Below are 11,000 nucleotides of genomic sequence, written 5' to 3' on the forward strand. Positions count from 1 at the left end.
TAGCGTTTGGAGGCATCTTGACCGCATACACGCCCGGCGCAAAGACGCTGGCGCGGTTGCGGGCACAGAAACTGACGCGACGGCGGGCGCGCGCCGCTTCATCCCTGGCGTGACGCCACATATCACGTGATGCAGCGATGGTGGCGCCGCCGCCGCGTCCCGCGCGACGGCGCGAACCGAAGCGTGGAGGCCTCCGCCGGGCGACGTCCGACGGCGCGATATGAGGCCCCATCTGCAGCCGGTGTGACGTCATCACGTGACGTCACATCATGTGATCTCACTTCAGGGTCAATGGTGGCCACCACCGGGAGGCGACCGACGGCGCGATATGAGGCCCCATCTGCAGCCGGTGTGACGTCATCACATGACGTCATGTCACGTGACCTACTTGAAAGTCACTTGAAGGTCAATGGTGGCCACCGCCGGGAGGCGACCGACGGCGCGATATGAGGCCCCATCTGCAGCCTGTGTGACGTCATCACGTGACGTCATGTCACGTGACCCCACTTCAGGGTCAATGGTGGCCACCGCCGGGCGTCGCGCGAAGGCCCGAAACCTACGTTAATATGCTTCGCATAAAAAAACGGCTACAGCGCTTTTGGAACCCGCCATCGCAGGCGACTGACAACCGCCAACGCGCCGTGGTGCGTTGTTGTCCGCGCCATTCTGTGTTTCGCGCCATTCGTGTTGTCCGCGCCATTCATGTCCGCGCCAAGCAGCACTGACGCTGTCATCATCATCTCGTCAACAAAATACGGCGGCCTCCTACAGGTGCCCGATAATATGCTCTACTGTTGCGAGCAGGAGGGAACGTGAGATTATGTTAAAAATATGCGGATCCCACACGCTGTGGAAATCGACGTAAGCGAAGCGTTGTATACTGTTTGCTTTGACTGACGATAATAAACGGTGATCTTTGCAACGAATGGGTAAGTTCTTCAGCGTTTAGTCCAATACGACTGTGTTGAGTTGATGCTAAACTTTATCTTGGGTGCACCGCTGCTGATTATATGCGTAGATCCACAGAACGCCCACAGAGACCTGTTTGCTCGAGGCGTTGTTGGGCGTCATTGTTCATAATCTCCGAGACGGTTGAGCATTATCACTGCCTCACGTGGCACATCGCTCGGTGGCATAAGTATTAGGCATTAGTCGAATTAAGGACCGAACGTCTCGCCATTATTTTTTGTAATTGTATGTAGACATTGTACACATACATTCGCGGTCAGCGCCACGTTTCGATGCGTAGCGAAGACGCTCCAGTTCCGTCGCGACGCTTCCTTCGGGCGTGGATGTCGTCGACGCTCAGTGAACGCTCCGGAGCCATTTTACTGGCGCGTCATTGCGTGCCCCTTCTGCATGCACGGCCAGCACGCTGTTGAGAGGCCAGCTTCAACAGCTCTCTTGAGGCTATGAACGATTGTAGTGTTTAAACTATCAACAGTCGAGCACGTGCATTTCTGTAAAAGGATAGAAAGTTGGGCGAGTTGGTACGGTAACATGTTCTTGGATTGTAGCGCGAAGTGACACGGACGGCAGACTAGAAACAGTCGTGTTGGTTCCTTTTTTTTTTTACTTCCCTGCCTCCTGATAAGTTCAACTGATGTCTTTATACCTTGTCATGTTCTTATGTTGCCTTTTTTTGCAATGACCTATATATATATATATATATATATATATATATATATATATATATATATATATATATATATATATGTATATATATATATATATATATGTATATATATATATGTGTGTGTGTGTGTGTGTGTGTGTGTGTGTGTGTGTGTGTGTGTGTGTGTGTGTGTGTGTGTGTGTGTGTGTGTGTGTGTGTGTGTGTGTGTGTGTGTGTGTGTGTGTGTTCTTCGTTTCAATAAAAATTTAGTTGAGAGTTAGCGCCCGTCCTGTCTGTTTCTAGTCTGCGTCCGTGTCACTTCGCGCTACAACCCAAGATAATGCATTTTTGTCGCATAGAAAAGCAAGCACAGCACGCGCCATGTGCACAAATTCTGAAACGCTGCCGCGGCGGAGCCGGCCGGGATGCGCGGAGGCAAGCGCCATCTGGTAGCGTTGCAAGAAACCCAGCAGTGCGCGCGGCTCGACGATCACACCAGCAGCACCGCCAGGAAAGTCGGAAGAAGAGGCAAAGAAAGCTTCCCTTTAAAAGTGACGTGAACAACGATATAGCGTCAAAGACCAAATTACGTGCACAGACACAAACTAAAAGGAAAATGAGCAAACAATTCCGCAGGCGGACAACTGCCGGGCCTTCTGGGCAGTAGTTCATAGAAGTGGCATGAACTTGCTCGCTTTATAAGGGAGGCTAAACAGCTTGTATGCCAACAGTTAAGCGTTCCAAAATGTCTTGCAATGTATTGCAAATAGAAATAAAAAGTTAAAGCAGGAGAGAGAGAGAGAGAGAGAAATGACAGAAAAGGCAGGGAGGTCAACCAGACGAGCACCCGGTTTGCTGCCCTACACTGGCGGTTAAAGCATGAGAAAATAATAACGCTAACGTAGAAAATTTATTGATGCGTCCGTGAAACACTGGGGGTTAAAGCATGATCAATTAATAACTCTAACGTAGAACATTTCTTCATGCGTGCGTGAAGCTATCGTAGTTCAAGAGGGCATTATGTACAGTCGTTGCGCTTGATTTTTGCTACCATTATCTAGAAGAAAGCAAAAACGACAGATCACAGCCATCTGAAGTAATGTTTTGACGCAAGAATTGTATTTGTCTTCGAATGACGCCTACGGGAAAGAAAGAGAGTGCAGTTCAATTCGAAGGTGTTAAACATTAGGATTCTGTGTCGATTACATTGCCGCTCTAAGAACGGCGTCTTGTGAGCCGTTATGGCCTGATGGGGACTTGCGCCGAAAAAAAAAGGACATAAACCAATCAATAACTGTGCGCACGTTTTCTCAGGAAGCAAGACGTGTCGCTCTACAGCTTGGAGCACACCGTCACCGCTGAGAAAGATTTCCCAGTTTCCCTATTTCCAGGCACACGCTGACATCTGCTTGATGCTGTGTTTTGTCCTGCAGGTATCGTTGGAGAGACAGCCGTAAGGAATATAATTCTTGGTCCGCGCGAACCTATCCTTCGCCAGAAAGGTGTGGATTGCTCTTTTTTTTTTCATTGTTGCAGTGCTGATCAAAATACCGCACGGGTAATCCAAGGCGTCGTTTGTTACCGGGAACTTTGCTAAACAGTACGCGAATTTTGCGCGTGGTGACCAACGACCGAAAAATAATAACGAGTACAATACGCCCAAAGATGGCGTGAACATTGTTGTTCAGTTGTGTAAAAATTAAATATGGTAATTTAAAATGCAGTATCTTCGACGGCAGAATCCATATACACATTTTCTACCTAACAAATGAACCCTTATGCGACACATTGAAGTTAAAATCAACCGCGACTTTACGTTGTCAGTTTGAGCACAAACTTCCAATTTTTTCGTCTCCGTAAAATTATTATTCCTGGGCTTCATTTTCCAGACGGCTTAGACGCGACGATGGCGTTGCTGAGCCATAGTATGGAGAAATCAGCTAGCAGAAGTCCTCAGTGTCATATTCGGAGCTGCCACTAAGCCTATTTAATATATGGTATAATCTATCAAAAGCCTTAGGCTTTCATTTCAAATTGTGCGGTACGAAATTTGTATAAACGCACACCATTCCTTAGGAGCTATGCAAAGGGGGAAGGCAGCTGGGGAGGATCAGGTAACAGCAGATTTTCTGAAGGATGGTGGCCAGATTGTTCTAGAAAAACTGGCCACCCTGTATACGCAATGCCTCAGGACTTCGAGCGTACCGGAATCTTGGAAGAACGCAAACATAATCCTAATCCATAAGAAAGGGGACGCCAAAGACTTGAAAAATTATAGACCGATCAACTTACTATCCGTTGCCTACAAAGTATTCACTAAGATAATCGAAAATAGGATCAGGAGCACTTTATACTTTTGTCAAGCAAAGGACCAGGCAGGATTTCGTAAAGGCTACTCAACAATAGACCATATTCACACTATCAATCAGGTGATATAGAAATGTGCGGAATATAAGCAAGCCTTATACACAGCTTTCATTTATTACGAAAAAGCGTTTGATTCAGTCGAAACTTCAGCAGTCATGGAGGCATTAAGGAATCAGGGTTTACATGAGCCCTATGCAAAAATACTGAAAGATATCTATAGCGGCTCCACAGCCACTGTAGTCCTCCATAAAGAAAGCAACAAAATCCCAATCAAGAAAGGCGTCAGGCAGGGAGATACGATCTCTCCAATGCTATTCACAGCGTGTTTACAGGAGGTATTCAGAGACTGGACTGCGAAGAATTGGGGATAAGAGTTCATGGAGAATACCTTAGCAACTTGCGATTCGCTGACGATATTGCCTTGCTTAGTAACTCAGGGGAACAATTTCACTGCATGCTCACTGACCTGGAAAGGCAACGCAGATGGGTGGGTCTAAAAATTAATCTGCAGAAAACTAAAGTAATGTTTAACAGCCTCGGAAGACAACAGCAGTTTACGATAGGTAGCGAGGCGCTGGAAGTGGTAAGAGAATACATCTACTTAGGGCAGGTAGTGACCGCGGATCCGGATCATGAGATTTGAAATAATCAAGAGAATAAGAATGGGCTGGGGTGCCTTTGGTAGGCATCCTCAGATCATGAACGGCAGGTTTCCATTAACCCTCAAGAGAAAAGTGTATAACAGCTTTGGCTTACCAGTACGCACGCACGGGGCGAAACCTGGAGGCTTACGAAAAGGGTCCTACTTAAATTGAGAACGACGCAACGAGCTATGGAAAGAAGAATGATGGGTGTAACGTTAAGGGATAAGAAAAGAGCAGATTGGGTGAGGCAACAAGCGCGAGTTAATGACATCTTAGTTGAAATCAAGAAAACGAAATGGGCATGGGCAGGTCATTTATTGAGGAGGGAAGTTAACCGATGGTCACTAAGGGTTACGGACTGGACTCCAAGAGAAGGGAAGCGTAGCAGGAAGCGGCAGAAAGTAAGGTGGGCGGATGAGATGAAGAAGTATGTAGGGACGACATGGCCGCAACTAGCACATGACCGGGGTAGTTGGTTAAGTATGGGAGAGGCCTTAGCCCTGCAGTGGGCGTAACCAGGCTGATGGTAAAGATGATGATGATACCATTCATGTCCAATTAATATATATTAGTCACTTGACGGAAACGCCGATAGTCAGTAGGTGGCAGTGGGTGCAGTGAGAAGCATACACTTTTTGTTTACTGCGTTTTTCACAAAGAGTTAACCATGAACGGCGCTGTGCTTTTAACTTTGTTGCCTTATTTTCTTGGTGAACGTAAATTTTTGCTAGTTCCTGCGCGGAACATGTGCAGGCTGACACGTTGTACATGCGTAGTTCTCGGTAATTAGCGTTAAATTAATAAAAAATACCCGACAGGCTTCGTGCACCTTGTAAGAAGTGCAAGCTTTCTGGCCTTCCTTTTGGTCTGCTGCTCGTCTGACTCTTACGCCAAGGAAGTGGGCGTATAAATTAAAATAATAATAAGCAGAACTGATGAGAATAGTCACTCTATACAAGCAATATGACGAAGCAATCGAAATCTCCAGGCATGATCGTGTACGCCTCTCCGCAATTCTTGGGGTAAATGTCTGCCTTATATTCGGAGGTGTCAACAAATTGACGCCAATATAGTATGATTATATCATCAAGCCTAATAACGTTCTAACGAAAAACATAGGTTTACCGTAAAAGGATGAACAATTTTCTTCCGTCAATGTTTCGGATTGCAGTTGCTCTAATTCCGATATTTTGTAAGCAAGCTGTGGGCCTTGATTATATTCAGATGGAACTTTATTTGTTTGCTCATCTCACTTGTCGCTCGTTTACAGCGCACAACGAGTTTACCTGCTCGGATCCTGTAGAGAAAGGACCATGCAATGAGTCCCACATTCGTTACTACTTCAACACTCAGAACAAGTCCTGCCAGCAATTCGTTTACGGAGGCTGCCAGGGTAACGTCAACAATTACCAGACTCTCGACGACTGCAGACACTTTTGTGAGCGTAAGTTTTCCACTCCGAGGAACGGAGTTTCAACGCAGATATCTCGTAACTAATCTACGTATGGGACATTTTTTTGCGTTACCAGGCAGGGATCAGATATCCGACCGAGATTTGTTCAGTGACTAACCTCGTGAACGAGGACAAGCGCTCAGTTCCCACAAAATGTTATTTCTTGAACGCGTAGGAAATGTATATACACATACACACGCACACCGATAATAAAAGAACCTTGTGATCATGAGAGACCTCGTATGTGCCACAGGCGTTTTAACTAAAGAAAAACAACTAAAGCGTGACTAAGTAGGCGCTCTACAGCACTTCTGTTGCTGCAGAACATGTACTTATTCGTTGATCTTGATATGCGTGAGCCTGCGCTATTTAATTCACGTGAGTAATCTAGTTTTTCTAGTATAATAATTCAGTTATGTGAACGTGGACAAAGTAATATTCATTGTTGGAAGTACTCTTAAATATTTGTTCTTTCTTTTCTTATTGCTATTTTTAGGTCGCATGGACTAATCTGTAGTGCTGCTCAGCCAGTTTCGCTGATATACCTGCACACCAGCAAGCACTGCGTTCTTAGATGTGACAGCGAGCGTGTACTCCCTTTGAGTAACAATAAGCATCATAATTACTAGCAATATTAGTATTATCGTTACTATAAAAATTATCGGCGCATTCTAATTTCAAAAGTTGACAGTCACTTTACAATGAACTAAAGAGGACGAAGTCTAATGCCAGCAAGGTCACGAGACATTAAATTATTTTGACATTTTCGTTCGAATGCGTTGTTGCTTCCTATTGCTTGTTTTCTGTTTACTTGTTCTCTTTTCGGTCGCCTAGACATTCCCACTGGCTATGTGTGGTTAATAGCACGTGTGAACGGTCGTGGCAAGTTTATGAAGACCATTAAGACACATACGAAAGTTGAGTGAATGAATTTTGTTATTTTAGCGCTGCCTTTTAACACTACCAAAGGCCGTGGGATTGACTGTCGACCGTCAGGATGTCAATTAGAATGCAACTTGGGGATAGAGCCGGTTTGCCCATATCTGCAAGTTGGTTCGCTCGAATTTTGGTGCCTAAAGCCGGACACAAAATGTTTCGACCCATGAGCCATCTATGCCTTTCGCCTTAATAGCTCTGTGCATCAGCCCTGCCCATTACTTACATTCTGATGTCCTCATCCTATTGCTGCAGCTTCCAAAATTATTCTGGCAAACTCATTCTGGTGCCTCCCGATCGTATGAGTATGGGAGCCGGGCTGGAATCTTTTGCGCGCGGTCCAAGTGCGGCCCAAGTTTTGAACTATCGGGCCGAATCCTAGCAGGGCTCGGGTCTGTCCCAAGTCCGGCCCGTGCAGTGCTCTAGTCGCAAAACGTTTCCGTGGGGCAGCCTGCGAAATACGGCAGGCGGCGAAGTGCACCAGCTCGTAGGTTGATAACTTTGCCCGTCTGAAGAAGGCATGTCATTCATGTGACCAAAACATTCGGTGCAGTACACCCGAGGCCCTTCTGCTACCTTCCGAAGAAGCCAGGCCCGTGTTTCAGCAATTACCGTCGCTATTTCTACAACGCCACCAGCGAAACGTGCGAGGTGTTCTACTACGGTGGCTGCGCCGGGAACGACAACAATTTCCGAGAGTTCGAAGAATGCATGCGCATGTGCTCAAGTAAGGAAATTCCTAGAGGTGCATCTGGACACTAAGGGGCTTTTTATGTAGATTAACATCGTTTCGACCGTGGCTTATACAACATATAAAAATATCATCTTTCTCACGTGGCACAGTTCCTGTCCTTGAGCTGGATTATTCGTAATAGCGGACATTACTTTATTGTGCATGAAAATTTCTCGTGTGAGTAAATAAAAATAAATATTTACGTTCTAAACTAATTAACTTACGGCACATATTGCAATTTTCGCATTGTAGCCGGTGAACTAGCGAAGCCTATCCGTTCGAAACAAATTGTCGAGATGACACCAGTAGTCTTCAGACATTTCTTCCCGCAGTGTTCGGCTGCGAAACACGTTGCCGTTGCAGTGATTTTTGTGCTTCGAGGTATCAAGTTTGGCGACGCATATCTCCAAGCCCTTGGTGACCTCATAATTTGAGGCAAGTTAACATGCTTTAGAAAGTCAACTGCTACAATTCGTAAATTGCAGTAATGGCCGTAATGTAGTCAGATAAATTCGGATTATTTTGTCAATGATGCATGTCCACCTGTTGTGGTAGCGTGAAGGCCTTGCGGCTGCCCTAATCCCGAGGTCAGATCCCAGCCGCGGAGACTGCAGTTCGATGGTGGCAAAATGCGAAAACGCACGCATTTCGCTAATTATTAGCACAATAATGAACCCCAGGTGGTAAAGATTAATCCGCGGTCCCCCATTGCAGTGTATATTGATGTATTTTCATTCATTGTACAAGTAATGGCCGTCTGTTAGAATAATACATGTCGAAGATTAGAATTGTGCTATCCAGCACGGTTAGATTTTAACATTGTACATATTCAAAAAAAAAAAGAGGCGTGGTGTACTTTTCCTTCACATTCGCCGTGAAAAGAAGTCGACCAGTCTAAGTGTGCTGTGCTTAGCGTATGTAATTTTAAAATATTGACATTTACTTTGCTGTGCGTCGAGATTATATCTATTTGTACAGAACCGGTGCGACATACGCGGATGAAATTTTATTATATGATAGTTAAACACTCGTGCATTTTCACCGGTTTATTTACCGCATCCTGTTTCCTGCTGTTTTGACATAGAGGTACTTTCCAACACTATGGTACCATTTTATGTGGATTGTTTTACGCTGTAACAAGTATCCATTTCATTACAGAGTATCTGGAAGCCTAAAAAGAAGAGGCGCTCAAGCCATGGTTAGGAAACTGGTGGACATCATCAACACTGTCAGCGATATGTGTTGAGCCACTAGGGTGCCTTCTGCGGCGGAAACCCATCGAAAAAAGAAAACTGGTGAAATAAATGGAAGGTGTTTAGCGCATATGACTGTTACATTATACGTGGTTTTTTCGGGGATTTCCCCGCAGGGGCGTCTGCGTCAGCAGGCGTTTGGTGTGTTGCGACACCACGTACCTGAGCACACGAGGGTTGGACCCTCCCGCGTGTAGCCGTGCGCGGCTCAGCCGTGTCCGGGGAAAAGGGGATCCTGGGGGTTGAGCCGATACTGGGTGTTCGGACCTTTAAGGCCCCCCGGCGGAGGCAACACCCCCTTTGGCCTCTGCTTCACGTAGACGGCACCCCCGGACTGACCCACCCGGGGGAAATCGGTAGTTGCCTTTTCCTGTCTCTCTCTCCCTCCAGCCTTCGTCTTTCTCTTACTTTTTCATCTTTCCTGTCTTCTCCTAGCTTCCGTTTACTTCCAATATTTCCAGGCAGCAAGGGTTAACCTTGTGTGAATAGCCAACCTAGGTTATTTCATATTTGGTTATAGTGATGACGTACAGCTGGCGTTTACAGGACCTGTTCATACAGTCCCTGTAGCGTCCCCTCGTAGGGCTCCATGGTGGGTGGCTGGCGTTATTGCCGAAAACTACATTTTTCTATGGCAAGTTCCTTCCCTTCAATTCCTGATCGCCCTCAAAAAAAGAGGGCGCACCGAAGATGTATTTCAGTTCTTTGGTCGTCAAAGACCGAACTTCCCACGGTACCATGTCATCCACTCTGAAAAATCTGATAAACAAGCCCGAAATATCTCCCCTTTTCTAGTTTCCAAGTCCTTAACTGATGCCCTTGGTCCAGGCTACAAGGTATCAAGGCTGGCAAGTGGTGATCTCCTGTTAGAACAGCACGATAAGAAACAATACGAAAAGTTGCCCAGTCTAGTGTCATTTGGGGATGTTCCACTGACAATAACTCCACACCGCACTCTGAACACCACCCGCGGCGTTGTCTCTGATGACGATTTGCTCCAGCTGACAGAGGCTGAGCTCTTGGAGGGCTTAAGTGAGCAGAACGTAGTCAATGTCAGAAGAATTAAGATGAGAAGGGATGGCAAAGAAATTCAAACGAAGCACCTAATACTCACATTCGGTTCAAGTATTCTGCCCGAGTCTGTGGAGGCCGGGTACATCAAGCTCCGTGTCAGGCCGTACGTGCCAAACCCACTCCGCTGTTTCAAGTGCCAGCGCTTCGGCCACAGTTCGCAGAGTTGCCGAGGCCGCCAAACTTGTGCTAAATGTAGTGCCCAAGAACACACCACTGAAACGTGTGAGAACGCTCCCCACTGTGTAAACTGTGATGGGGAGCACGCCGCGTACTAGCGGTCGTGCCCCCCCTGGAAGAAGGAAAAAGAAATAGTAACGATCAAAGTGAAAGAGAATATATCGTTCAAAGAGGCACGAAGGCGAGTAGCATACCTGCCAAAGAAAACCTTTGCCGAAGCGGCGCGTCAGGGGGCAGCGTCACAACGGCCTCCGGCTGCTGTCCGACCCTCAATCAGTGAGTCGGCAGCTAAGCCATCTGCCCCCGCGGCGGTTGCAGCTAGCGCTGCTCCGTCAACCGAGGAGAGGGGACCACGGACCCCGAAGGTGGGCGCAGCCGAGGCTGCCTCAACCTCCCAGCTCCCTTCCAGCGCTGGCAACGGCCAGCGCAGCCAAATCCCCCAGGGAGCCCCATCGACCTCCGGGATGGTGGGCGCAGGGGTCTTGCCCTCGAAGGCGGGACCCTCGCTGGTAACTTCCCGCTCGCAAGAGCAAGTGTCCGGCGCCTCACAAGAGGCAATGGACACTACACCCATCCTCAAGGCGCACCAAGCGCCTAAGGAGCGGCGAGGCTCCTTCGAACGCTCCAGAAGGGGCAGAACCCCTGTTACAGGGCCTCGAAAGGGCTCTGTAATCTAATCTGTAATTTCCATAATCACTACTTCTGTTTCTGTACACACAGCACCTATTTACTACCAACATGGATACAC

At 47.0% G+C, this 11,000-nt stretch overlaps 1 long non-coding RNA gene across 1 annotated transcript in view; it reads left to right on the forward strand.

Moving 5' to 3' along the window:
- LOC142587519 (uncharacterized) overlaps positions 1-9,054 on the forward strand; it is a 231,365-nt gene extending 222,311 nt beyond the window's left edge. The window contains exons 3-6 of the long non-coding RNA XR_012829562.1: positions 3,049-3,117; positions 5,897-6,070; positions 7,569-7,742; positions 8,907-9,054. This is a non-coding gene — a long non-coding RNA (uncharacterized LOC142587519). The remainder of the gene's footprint in view (positions 1-3,048; positions 3,118-5,896; positions 6,071-7,568; positions 7,743-8,906) is intronic.
- Positions 9,055-11,000: the final 1,946 nt, after the last annotated feature.

This window comes from Dermacentor variabilis, chromosome 7 (assembly GCF_050947875.1).
Source record: "Dermacentor variabilis isolate Ectoservices chromosome 7, ASM5094787v1, whole genome shotgun sequence".
NCBI classification, from domain to species: Eukaryota; Metazoa; Arthropoda; class Arachnida; order Ixodida; family Ixodidae; genus Dermacentor; species Dermacentor variabilis.